At 37.1% G+C, this 12,961-nt stretch overlaps 1 long non-coding RNA gene across 1 annotated transcript in view; it reads right to left on the bottom strand.

Moving 5' to 3' along the window:
• Window positions 1-639: 639 nt before the first annotated feature.
• Window positions 640-12,961, bottom strand: part of LOC137191804 (uncharacterized) — a 50,813-nt gene continuing 38,491 nt past the window's right edge. The window contains exon 4 of the long non-coding RNA XR_010930448.1: window positions 640-3,717. This is a non-coding gene — a long non-coding RNA (uncharacterized lncRNA). The remainder of the gene's footprint in view (window positions 3,718-12,961) is intronic.

Below are 12,961 nucleotides of genomic sequence, written 5' to 3'. Positions count from 1 at the left end.
CTCCAGTGGTCACATATCCTGCCGTGTGCTCGAAAAAAATAGGAACTAAAATCGGATAAATCTTTTAAGTCATGTCACTGTAACACATTTCTATATATATTTACCTACCATCGTGACTTCATGCCTTTGTTGCGAGTTTTAGCTGATTTAATAAAGTGAAGCAAGGCTAAATCAATGTCTATAATACGAGTATGAATACACAATTGAATCAAGTTCCGGCAGAGTAGAAAAGGGAAATCCGATTCCTTTCCCTAACTTGAACCTCTTGGACTGATAAAAAAAAAAAAACCTGTTTTCCTTCACCTACACAAAGTAACACCTTCATATATATACAGCGTGACACCGTGAGATTTTTATACCAACAACATCAACTGTATCACCAGTCGTCCTCTACTTCAATAGAGAAAACAAATACCTTTATAGATCTAAACACAAGTTAAATAATCCACATCATCTGTGGTCTCAGTTGGCAATACAGGCTACACATTTATGGAAAGTCAGTTCTAATAGACAAAATATTGGTTTCAATTGAGGAAACATATTTTTATTCACTGTTCACAGCATCAGGTGATGCCAAGGGTATAATTAGTGTGACTAACTCACAATAACAAACAAACCAACAACAATTTAGTGAGGTGATAGATTTCTTTATTACACTGGCAGGCCATCAATAGACACTAAATGGCTTTACTTTCATAGGGGTTTTGGGAGCTGGTCCTTTTTTTTATTTACAAATTGTTATTGTTGCCTAGATGTGTAAATTCAGCAAGCAATGAACTTCCATAACAAAACTGTGTGATTAGGCCCACAGGCAATAAAGCTAAAGTCACTCAGCAGGTTGGAGCACCTTGTGTACTTCAAGTACTCAGGAAGAAAGTAATGAATTTGTGAGTCAGCAAATGTCAGTGATTCCTGAGGAGTTGCACATTGTTGACATTTAGACTCAGTTGCATTTGTGACTCAAATCAAATCCCACATGCTAAGGAAATATTTCAAAGAAGTGTTTCATTTTCTACTGTTTTTGTAGTTTGACTGAGAGAAAATATGAGTTTATGCAAATTGTATTATAGACTTAATGGATCAAACAATGCATGCATATTTCTTAACAAGACTAGATTAATCATATTTCCTCACTCCATTAGAAAGCAGAATCAGTCACCAAAATTATTAGTGATCTATGGGTAGAGCCGACGTCCTTTAAGTGAATAGTGTGATCTCCCCTTTATTCTGAGATCACAGAGTCGTGGCTATTGATTTTCAGATGACTTTCTATTTGGCTCAATAATAAGTAAATTAGTGGATAGGCCACGTAGGACTTTTGAATATGCATTACAAGTCCTCTAGTCAGTGTTTGGTCCCTTAATCTCTGGGTTATAAAGAGTGGAGAGCAGGTCATGTGCTAGCTTCCCTTCATTCTGCAAATAACAATGTCATATGCAAACAAAGGTAATATCCTCTCTTGTCATCTGCCTCCAGGCTATTTCATTAACCTTTATTTACAGTATGTGGGTGGAATAGGTTACCAAAAGCCAAACTCTGATTCAAAACAGTCACTGCAGCAAATGCCTGGATGATATACTGGAATCACATCAACACAGTGAATACACACAATACATGAACACGTCAACCGGAATGAGTCCACCCTGTGTCATTAGATTGCGACATGGAAAATTACAGTAATTGAGAGTGATTGATTTTATCCTGAATGGCTTTCAAACCACGGTGAGAATTAGTGCTATCAGTCAGTTTAATATATAGTCGCAATTTGTGGAGTCAATGGGTCGTGTAGTCACATGATTTCACAGGAACATGCTGATATAACCAAACAGGTATGAAATTATGGAGCAATGGGTGACTTTAAGAAAAGAGGATTACATAACAATCTATATAGCAGATAGTTTGATAATATTCCAAAACATATATGAGTGGAAAGGTAATGTCATGGTTAGGACAGGAGACTTGTGAACATAAGGTTGCGGTTGTTTTTTATATTTCCAATATGGCTGGAAGCAGAATACGACAAGTACAGGAGTTTCTTCATAAAAGGCTCCTTTCTATCAGCAAAACAGAGTTTACCCAAACTAAACTGAGCATTTCCAACCTGAAAATACTCTGTTTGTATTACTGGTAATAAGGATTACTGTGTACCAAAATGTGTAACATAAAAAATAGAAAAGCATGATAATAGAAGAACATATTTCATTTTTCAGTGTATTTATATTTCATATCTTGTTGTAGAGTTTGGTTTGATGGGCCCTTTGGGAACTATCTTAATCCATTATAACTCCACTGTGGGAATAAATAATGTAAGAATGACTTCCTTAAACAAAGACAGTAGAGGACTGACAGTGGTTCAATAGAGGGTGCCAGTTACACAATTGGGCTGTAATTACAATAAAGTATTAATCAGAACCAGACTGTCACCATACAGCATAACCATCTGTGACCACTGGCTTTGGATTAAGAGCACATGGTTAAAAATCTGATTTACTCTCTGTGAAAATCCTGCTTTAATCTAATCTGTGATATCTATGAATCTAACCCTGCATCAAACACATTGATTTTTGGTTTCAGTGCAATTACGTTTGGTACAAAACAGCTCAAATATGAGGAATTTCATTCATACTGTATATTTTACTGGAATTTTTATCCAGGAAGTGTATATATACAATCTATTTACATCCAAATCTCTAGGCTTATACTGTGTGTTTATATTACTAGTATTCTCTCTACATATGAAATGTTAAATTGCAGTATGCCTGTTAAATGAAGACCTGTCAGTCACTGCTCATATCAAACTGTGATATTTCTACACTCTGCCCAATATAGAGTAGCAAACAGTTTGTGAGGTGAAGGAAGAGATGGGAGGGGGAGGGTTGGTGGCTTCAGATGTGAATCTGTGTTTGTGTACAGGTAATATGAACAGTAATGTGTAGCAATGAATGAAACTACATTTGAAAAGGTCACCTTTTTTATAGGACATCAAGAGGTCACATGGATTGCTTAGAGGCCTTATAATCATTTTCTTTTCTTTTTTTTTATTTGTGTAAGATTAGTCAGACATCAGTCAAAGGGAGAAGGACAGAAACTACAACATTGCTGTACTGTATACTCAAAATATGTTTTATTTTTAACAAAAATATAGCCTGGGAACTGCAAGCTCATGTTGGTCTGGCGATGTCAGGCTAACAAAAATAACAAAGCAGACTAGAAATAAACTGAATGGAGGGCCTTCTTTTTGCATTTTGTAATAATATTATGGATTTAATTATTTCTCCTCACGCTGGATTATACTCACCTGAGTAAGGATAGGTACACTATGTAGTATAACTATATTTCCATCTTTCAGTGGGAGTCAGGTCATTTAGAAATATGTGATGTTTAACCCAATGTGGGTCAGATTCAATCCTCTCTATCCTGGTTTATTATCAGAGAACTCTCAGCTCTCCGACACGTGAGGTTAAACATCCAATTTTGTTTGATCCTGGAGAGATCCTGCTAAAGATTAATCCAAAATGCCTGTGAAATGGCCCTTCATCCAACAGGCTGTGCTGAAATAACACAGCTTGTTCTGTTCCCAAACACGCTGTGGCTCTCCAATGACCCAGTGCTTGCACCACTTCAGGGAGCCCACACAGCACTTGTTCTTCCAGCTGGAGAGGGCGTTTCATGTTCCATCATGGCAGCACGAAGAGTTCACCGGAGGAGTGCATACACCTGCAATTTGTTGATAAATGCACATTGGTATGGATGTCATTGTAATTAAGATGTCATTTTTTTAAAAGCACATTGTAATTATAATGACAATCTGTTTGTATGTAAACAAATGTAGATCATGCGGGAAAAGCTTGTAAAATGTCTTCTTTCAAAGCCTATAATTGTTGACTACAATACATCTAGTGTCTAGCAACGCATTGATAGATGTATTTTCCACAGTGATTGAATTATTGTGTATATTTGCTGGTAAATATTTGGCTGCTATCCAACATTTTACACTAGGGCTGAGGTCATTTTAGTCTGACAAAAATCAGCTAATAGTTTAAATATATTCATAAGGTAAAATGAGGCCTTCAGCTTTCATAGAATCTCTATGGAAGTTCTCATATTTGTCTATATTTTAATGACTGACAGTGAAGTCCAACACTGCTGTTTTCTGTGTGTCTTCCAGTTTTAAGACAGAAATGTATTAAAGCAGATTCAGAATTATAATCCATACCAGCACACACAAGCAAACCATAGGGGATTGCATACATTATCGCCTGCTTGCACCACAGACAAACGCACGCTCCATCTCTCACACACCTTGACAGAACCAACAATTATGTGCACTCATCCGGCTTAATGCCCGATTGTGAGGGAACTGCATGTATGTGTATGGGCCTGTGCTCTCACTGAACATGCAGTGAGCCCGTATTAATACAGTACCCCGGATAACACAAATAACACACGCATACACACACACACACACACACACACACACACACACAAACAGGGAGGTTTTGGTCTCCCTGGGGGTTTATATTCACAAGGGAAGCGCAGGTCACATTCAAGCTCTATTCTTATTGGCTGAAGCCAACTCAGTGTGTTTACATAAACGTGTGTGTGTGTGTGCCACGTTCTTTAATTTATGTGTAGGTATACTGTATGCGTGCACTCACATGCCTCTATGTGTTGTATGTATGCTTTTGTGTGAATGTGAATCTTTATAATATCCTGTGCCTGAACGTGTGTATGCTGTGTGTAGAAAGAGCAGTGAAGGGTATAGATGTGTGTGTGTTCCCAAATATGAATATGTTTGAACATATACGTATACTATGTGTGTGGGTCTGCGAACCTTTAAGTAATTCATATAATAGTTTTAGTACAACTCCTTGTGTTTATTTTCTGCAGATGCATACTGTATATATATTTGTTGTTCTGTAGCTATTGCAAAGGAACAGAAGCTGCAAAAGAAATCCAAAAATCCCAAGAGAGCGAAACGCTACACACACATACACTAAGCCAAGGCCTGAGGGGTGTGGTTCCTTTCTCTAGCTGTGAAAGAAAGGGGCAGGACAGCGCTATAGATAGGGGCAGACAAAACAAACACCCCCCCCCACACACACACACACACACAGGGACACACACAGCAACAGTAGCGGCAGGTCAGGGCAGAGCTATAGACAGGAGCACATTGATGGAATGTTTGTTTTGGACTGACACTCTCGTGTACAGGGTTGCGACTTATGGCCTTCTTGGAAAATGGCTCTCACACAGCGGGGCAAATCAAACATTGTTTTAAAGAAACAATGGGTACAGAGCTGATGATGTCTCAATCTGTGACCAGTTTCAAACTTATATGTGTTTCTCAGCTTTGGTTTTTAATATGATATTTGATGAGGCAAATCAATGAATACTTTAAAATACTCAAAACAATCTAGAAAAATATGATTGAATTAGCTTTAAATCAACTATCAAGCAGCACCTTTACCTCTATATTTCTGCTCTTTTATTTCATTTTCTACACTGCATGTTTCATTGCACTGTGAATTTTAAGTACACAGCACATGCAAACATTGCATCATCTAAACATCACCATATGCACCACAGAATATACAGAGGTGGGATTGCTTCACTTTTTTTTTGACAGCAAAAAAAAAGAAGAAGAAGAAAAAAAAAAGAAAGATCATTCACCAGAAAGTCACTTCAATCAAAACTCCAATGCTAACCTGTTAGGTGTTAAGTTGCTCGGCTACAATCCAGTGTGTGTAGAGGAGGAAGAGGAAGAGGATACTGAAATCACATCTTAGAAGTAGGTGAGAGGACACTGCAGGGACTGGATATTTGACCCAGCCTACAGTGGGATTATGAGGATTGGGCATTATAAGCCGATATAAGAAACAATGTGAAGGAGACACTACTAGCTGGCATTATAAAAATGAAGTGGTGCTATAATACATTATAGGAAACCATGCTGATGAGAATTTCTTTTGTCAGCTACAAACTGCTGAATGGAAACTGAATAGAAAGGATGCTGTGGTGCTGAACGAATACAGGAAACAATAACCTCATTTCCACTGCCGAGCCAAGTGGGATTTAGTGTTGACCACGCAAGACATCAAAAGCACTACTACTACTTTAGAACAACAGCCTGGATGACATTTCACCTGCCTCCCATGAATCCTGTATTATTACAGCGGTAGCCAAGGCTCAATCCCTGCATCTATACTGCATTACTGGTTGCCATGGTAAAAGTCCTCCACCATCCCGCATCCATCCTGCACAGACAGAGAGAGGCAACACTCACACCAGTTTCTGGTAGAGGAAATTGAGGGTCTGAGAGACAGAAGCAGCTTAAAAACAGTGACAGCTATTCACAGATACACAGTACAGCTGTGTTATGCGCGAGCAACTGAGGTCTAACAGTAAAATCACGGTGAGATTTCTCGCCTTGCGTCCGTCACTGCGAAGCAACGACATGCGACTAGCACAGCAAGCTTGTGGACAACGAAGGCCATCGATTTAGTATTCACAGCTATCTGCAGTTTGATTTCAGAGAGCTGTGTTATTTTGTTTTTAAAGATCATGTGTATAGCATTTTTCAGTTTTATTTAATAGGAAAGAGAGTACAGGAGAGAGAGGCCATGCACTGGATTTCAATCAACACTGTGAATATGTGGCTGGTGCACTAAGCTACCACACTGCTCCCTCATATTTCATTACATTTCACCATGTCATGTTCAAATTACACTCCACATGGAAAGATATTGGAGCTGAAGGGTTTAAAACGTCTAAAAGTCATTTATCAGCTGGATTATCGTCAACAGCTGCTCATTAGAGCCAGTCACATCTGGATTTATATGTCATTTGTGTCAAATACACAGCATGGCCCAATGACTGTCATTATCATTGCTGTATTATTACCAACTAAGAAATAATTTTAAGAAGCACACAAGAGAGTCTAAATGTTAGTTTAATGGGAAATAACAGTGGGAGTGTAATTTCAAATAGTGCTATGCAGTGATTTTTTATTCATGATACAGCAGATGATCTATAGAAAACATAGATCATGCAGTGCTAAAATGATGCCAGCCAGTACTGCATGGTACTGCAGCTGTTGGATGTACGGACGGAGGAAAAAAAAACATTCCCTCGGTCAATACATCCTGCCAATTCTATCAAATGTTAGTAATAAATGATAATCAGTAATTGTATTGTTTTATCTACTGAAAAAGACGATCACAGATAGTATTTAACCACTTTAATCTGATAAAATCAAAATGTTCCTTGTTTTCAAATATGAAATAAGGACTGAGAATTAAAAAAAAACCCTTTACAAAATGCAAGTACACACTGCTTTAGAATAAAAAAAAAATCAGCCAAATTTAATGGAAATACTGCACATAAATGGTAAAATAAATGATGAGAAAGTCTACATATAAAAACTGTTTCTGATATTGGCGTCCTGAGCCTGCAGGAATCCTCAGCTGAGACGAGGGAAGCCGTTCCTGAGAACATTATTTACACCTAAATGCATTTAGTAAATCATGATTGAGCATATATTTCCACACATTTTGTTGCATAATAATTCAACAATTATAATTTGGTCAGCCCCAACAAATCCAAAAACAATAAAACTGACATAAACAGCTGCATCACGTTTATCTCAAATCATCTTTCCGCAGCATAAAACAACATCCTGCACGGCTGGCTCCCTGTTCACCTTCAGTTTAATCAATTTAGGAAGCCAATTTTCTTCCAAATATTCCAATACTGAGAAGGACAAGGTTGTTATATCCATCTTATTAAGAATGAATACTCTATCATTAGCAAATCAATTGCGGTTTCTATTCACATTTGGAATGGGTTGAACCGAGAATGAATTGACGCCCTCCCCCTTCCGCACAAAAGCCTAGTTCACTGACACCAAGCTGTGTGAAGGGAGAGAGTCTTTCCTTGTACATACTATTTGGAATTGTCCTTTAAACTTCTCCTCTTGCTCCAAAGCAGCTTATAGACAACAATGTCAAGTTAGCCCATAGACGACCTCTAGCATGACTGATCCTCCGTAGGTCTGACTGACTGTGTGAGTGTGTGTGTGTGTGTGTGTGTCTGAGTTCATGATAGGGAGAATGCGTGACACGGATAGAAAAAGAAAGACTGAAAAATAGACAACAGAGAGGGAGAGTATTGTGGATGCTAAACCTCAGTTTAAAAGGCTGCACACACACACACACACACACACACCATCGCTACGACACTTTTCTGTTTACATAGACGGCTGGACATGAATAGCAGCCTACAGCAGCACAGGCCTCAATCATTAACAGGAGTGAATGGAGCTGATAGATTCAATGGTGAGGAGAAGACGCTCCTTTTAAATGTTAAAAGGTAATTTGGCTTAACACACAGTCGTCTAAATGCTATAATAGACTCTGTGTACCTTTACACTAAGCTAAACAGTCATTGAACGACTGCAGGACAAACAGAAGCAGTTTTTGATGGCACAAAAAAAAGAAAAAAAGAAAAGCCACCAGACACCAAATGAGAGGTTCATGATATTATTTATCTTCTGACTTATTTCAATAAGCACCTGAAATCTAAATTGACAAAATCTAATGAGCCATGACACAACATTGCACGTAAGCACAAAATAATAGTGTGACTTCATCATAATTTCTAGTCAGATGTGCACTAAAATAAATGATTTTAGTGTGCTGAAGCTTGATTCTTGATTCAAACCTACTGAAAATTGTCAACTATTTCCTTCAGTTATACAACAGAACAGACCGACAATATTTTCCAGAAAGCGCTGTGCAGAAGCTTCTTTAACACTAAACACACAAATTTATAATACAGACAACATAACACAGATTAACTACTGTCTGCGCTATTACACACTCCAACACACACAACCTTGTGCAGAATCTATTGAAATTATTTTCAAAAGACAAAAAAAGAGGAGAAATACAAGAGAAATAAGAGGAATAAATCATCTTGTGTGACTTCAAGGCCTTGAAGGTAAGTCACATCATCATCACACCTAATTCACAGTACTTATAACTATAGATATCATCATTATCATTTGGGTAAATTGCAGGAAAGGTTAAGTGTATACATACAGACGTATATATTACCTGTAGAGATAAGACATACTGAGCCTGATAATAAATCTGAAAGATGTGAGTATTTATTATCTATAGAGATAAGAAATATGCAGCGTGATAATAAATATGAAAGAAGCTTCATTTGCAATGACTTATATCTGCCATGTTTTAATTTGGATCTCTATGAATAGTCTGATCAGAAGCTCAAGTATATCTATAGTTTTTCATCACAATTCTCGTCAATATGTGGCTCTCGTGCTCTTCAAACATCTACAGTAGCACACTGTTGTGACCCGGCAGAAACACACAATAGAAACAGTGACAGACATCAAGTCAAACCACAACACACAATCTGCGGTGGGAGGTTGATTCTTGCATCGGATTACAAGTTGATTTTATAGAGAATATATAGATTTTTTTTTTATAAGTTTATGGCCTTTTTTTTTTTTTTTTTTTTTAGAAAGAATTAAAAATCATAAAACAAGGAAATAATGTTTTATGTGATGTATCTGTGCTTCATTTTATTTTTAACAAATATTTCATTGTATGATCATGTGAACAAGAATGAAATGGACTCAGAACGGAGTAATCCAATAAAAAAAAATATGAAAATATGAGCATCAAGATCAATACTTCTATTCAACGCCTTATTGCACTAATAATATGCTATGAAGATGAAACAACACTTATTTGCAGTACAACATTTGAATAAACACAAGAACTAAAATACAAAACAATTAAAAAAAAAGTCACACACTTTACTATCAAACCATTTGACTTCGCTCACAAAGTGGATCCATCAAACGAGTTGAGTTTAAGATGTTAAGACACCTGAGAGCCAGAGGGGGTGCTATGCTGTTCAAACACGTGAAGTCGTTTGATTTAATATATTTTATTAGTTTTTATTCTTTTTATTCTTTAGTAAAGTAATTAATTAATCAACTAAGGATTCTATCTAATTTAATAACACCACCACTATCAATACTACTACTACTAATAATAATAATACATTACATTTGTTTGTATCTTTTCAAGTATTTATTATATACAACGTGTTTCAGTGGATATGTTGGTCTGTTGGTGAGATATTATGTTAAATAAAATATTTAATTATGTTCTGAAAATAATCTAATTGTTGTAGTGGCACATTTATTTATTGTAACAAAAATGGCCATTTTTCCTCAACATTTAGTTTTGACTGATATTAGAATATGTGGATAAGACAAAACTGGCGTTATCAAACTCTTTATTTGCAAGAAATAAAACATGTGTGAAATGTGTCTATGATGGACTATATGACTTTGTTCTGAAAGTCACATAAGATGACTTATTTCTATGTTTTTACACGTAGCTCACTATTATATCACCAATAAAATGCTGAAATGACACAAAATGACACAAATAGCAATACATATATTACTTGAAATTTATTTCTAAAAGAGATTGTAAAGTTTAAATATAATAGTATGTGGATATTAAAATTATTACAAAATGACTATTGTACAATGACATTTTTGTGACATGTGGACATGATTTGACAAAAACAATTTATTTCAAAAATACAATAATTTATTTTTATACAATAATTAAGTTCTACTTAAAGGTAAGGTAGCTATAGTGTTTTTTTATTTTCCATGCTGCATGAATCAGAAATCCTGCATTTTGCAGTTGGAGTTTTGACACTGCATCTGTTAAGAAAACCGTGTGTAAATAATAGTAGATTACAATAAAACATATAGAATCATGCAGCAATACTGAAGGAGCTTTAAATGTATAAAATATATCTAAATACGTGAGATACAACTGTGCCACTCATGCTTTTATCAAAAAGATTACACAACGATTTTGCACAAACTCCACCCCGCTATTGTAAGAAAGTCTAAAAAAAACAAATCAGTATCGTATGAAAATTTGAAGCGACAGAGGTGACAGGAGCTTGTAAACAACCGCTATGGCTGCCACTTTGGCTGTCTGTCTCACTGACCGCTCTGTTAATCCACTTAAGACACAATAGACAACAGACCCACTGATCTGGTGGCTCACTACCTTACACAACACATTCCTAACAATTTATCATTAAAAACACTTTATTTCACATGTTTCAAAATGACGACTTTCGGGGGTAAACATGACTGAAATTGTTTGATTCTGATGTGCAGAGATTAAAGGGAAAAAAAGCATCCCTGGGTCACAGGGACTTGGCTGTGGTCTGTGTAATTTTTCACGGTGTCTTCTCCTTCGCTCTTTCTCTCTCCTCTGCATTACCTTAACAAAAGCCTCACACACACACATACATCCACTCCACCAGTGTGACAGACAGGGAGACAAAATGGCTGAATAGTGATGGAGGGGCTGCGCGTTCCTTTATGTGTCGACTAATCAGCCAGCACTAACATGTGTCAACACTACACTCACACACTCCCCAGAATGGGGACATTGTGCCACAGACAGAAGGAAAAACTAACACTCTTTCGATATCCGGACAACAAATGAGGCACAAAAAAAAAAAAAAGAAGAAATGAAGGTTCCTTCATTGTCAGAATATCGGTAACGAATTATCAGGACAATAACTCTCATGAAGGAAATAGGTTTTAGGAAACATCAATTGATTTTCAGTTGTAGTTTAAATATCTTTAAGTAAAAGCCTTTCTCGTAGGCTCGTATGTATTTTCATCTGAGCTGCTGGTGGAGGTTTTTGAAAAGACAGCTCCACTGTGACAGCGGAGGGCTGGCCGACGGCTACCTTTTGAAGCCTGCTGCAGCAGCACTGATAGCCTCCACCACACATACACATACAGTGTCATCAGTATTCTGCAAAACCCGCCTGTCTCCAGTTCTGCTGTATTTTTATCAATATAAAACACATCATCCTCAAATGCGTAAATAACATTTTATGGATCTGGAGCCAACCTAGGCCATTGATAATATATAGTATAATATAAGCTAGATCTATATAGATAGACTGATAGATTTATCTGAACTAAAGTGGACAAATGTTTGAATTATTTCAACAATACAAAATCATTAAATTCCCTAATTATCACATCAAAAGCATGATTTAGCGTTTCGGCTGAATCTGACTTAAAAGAAAAAAGGAGGAAGATTGCAGAAATAGAAACACAATACAATGATAATAAAAGAAAACTGTAATGACGAGGAACAATATTTCTACTTGTTTCTACCGTTAAAAAGACAATTTAACACATAACGTTACAGCCATGTGGCGTTTTGATGGATCTTTTTGTGAGCCTGTAAATTTTAGTTTTCGTGTGAGTCAATACTCTTCGCTCGACCAAAGTGCATAAACGTACTGTGAGAAGGAAAAGAGGTGGAGAGATAATGAACCTGTGTCAGCTACTGCTATAGGCAATCAGGAACTAACCTTGTGAATAATCAAGGCTTGGCAGGCGAAAGAGAGAGAGAGAGAGAGAGAGAGATGGGGTGACAGAGGAGGAGAAAGAGAGAGAGAGGGTGACTATAGCACCAGCCTCTAATCCTATCAGTCTGGTCCATGGTGTGTGTGCCTGTGTGTGTGTGTGTGTATGTGTGTGTGTGTGTGTGTGTGTGTGTGTGAGAGGGTTGTTTCTTTAGGATGGCTCCCACTGCGAGCTGTGAAAAGCAACCTGGAATCAAAGCCTAAATGCATCTGTGTTTGTGTTTATCACACAATGGCAAACCCTCTCTCACTGAGGCCTTCTATACATCTGAATCATTCTCTCCGGCTCTGTGTGTCTTTCTCTGCCTCTCTCCGTGCATTTCTGGGGTTTTACTTTGTGCCCGTGTGTGTTACATATCGATGCTTGAAATGGCTTTCTCTTTAGGCAGTGCATCACTGTCAGCTGCACTAAAAAATGATTGTAGGGTTTGTGCTGGGG

Source organism: Thunnus thynnus, chromosome 10 (genome assembly GCF_963924715.1).
Source record: "Thunnus thynnus chromosome 10, fThuThy2.1, whole genome shotgun sequence".
NCBI classification, from domain to species: domain Eukaryota; kingdom Metazoa; phylum Chordata; class Actinopteri; order Scombriformes; family Scombridae; genus Thunnus; species Thunnus thynnus.
This window is presented reverse-complemented; position numbering and strand designations above follow the sequence as displayed.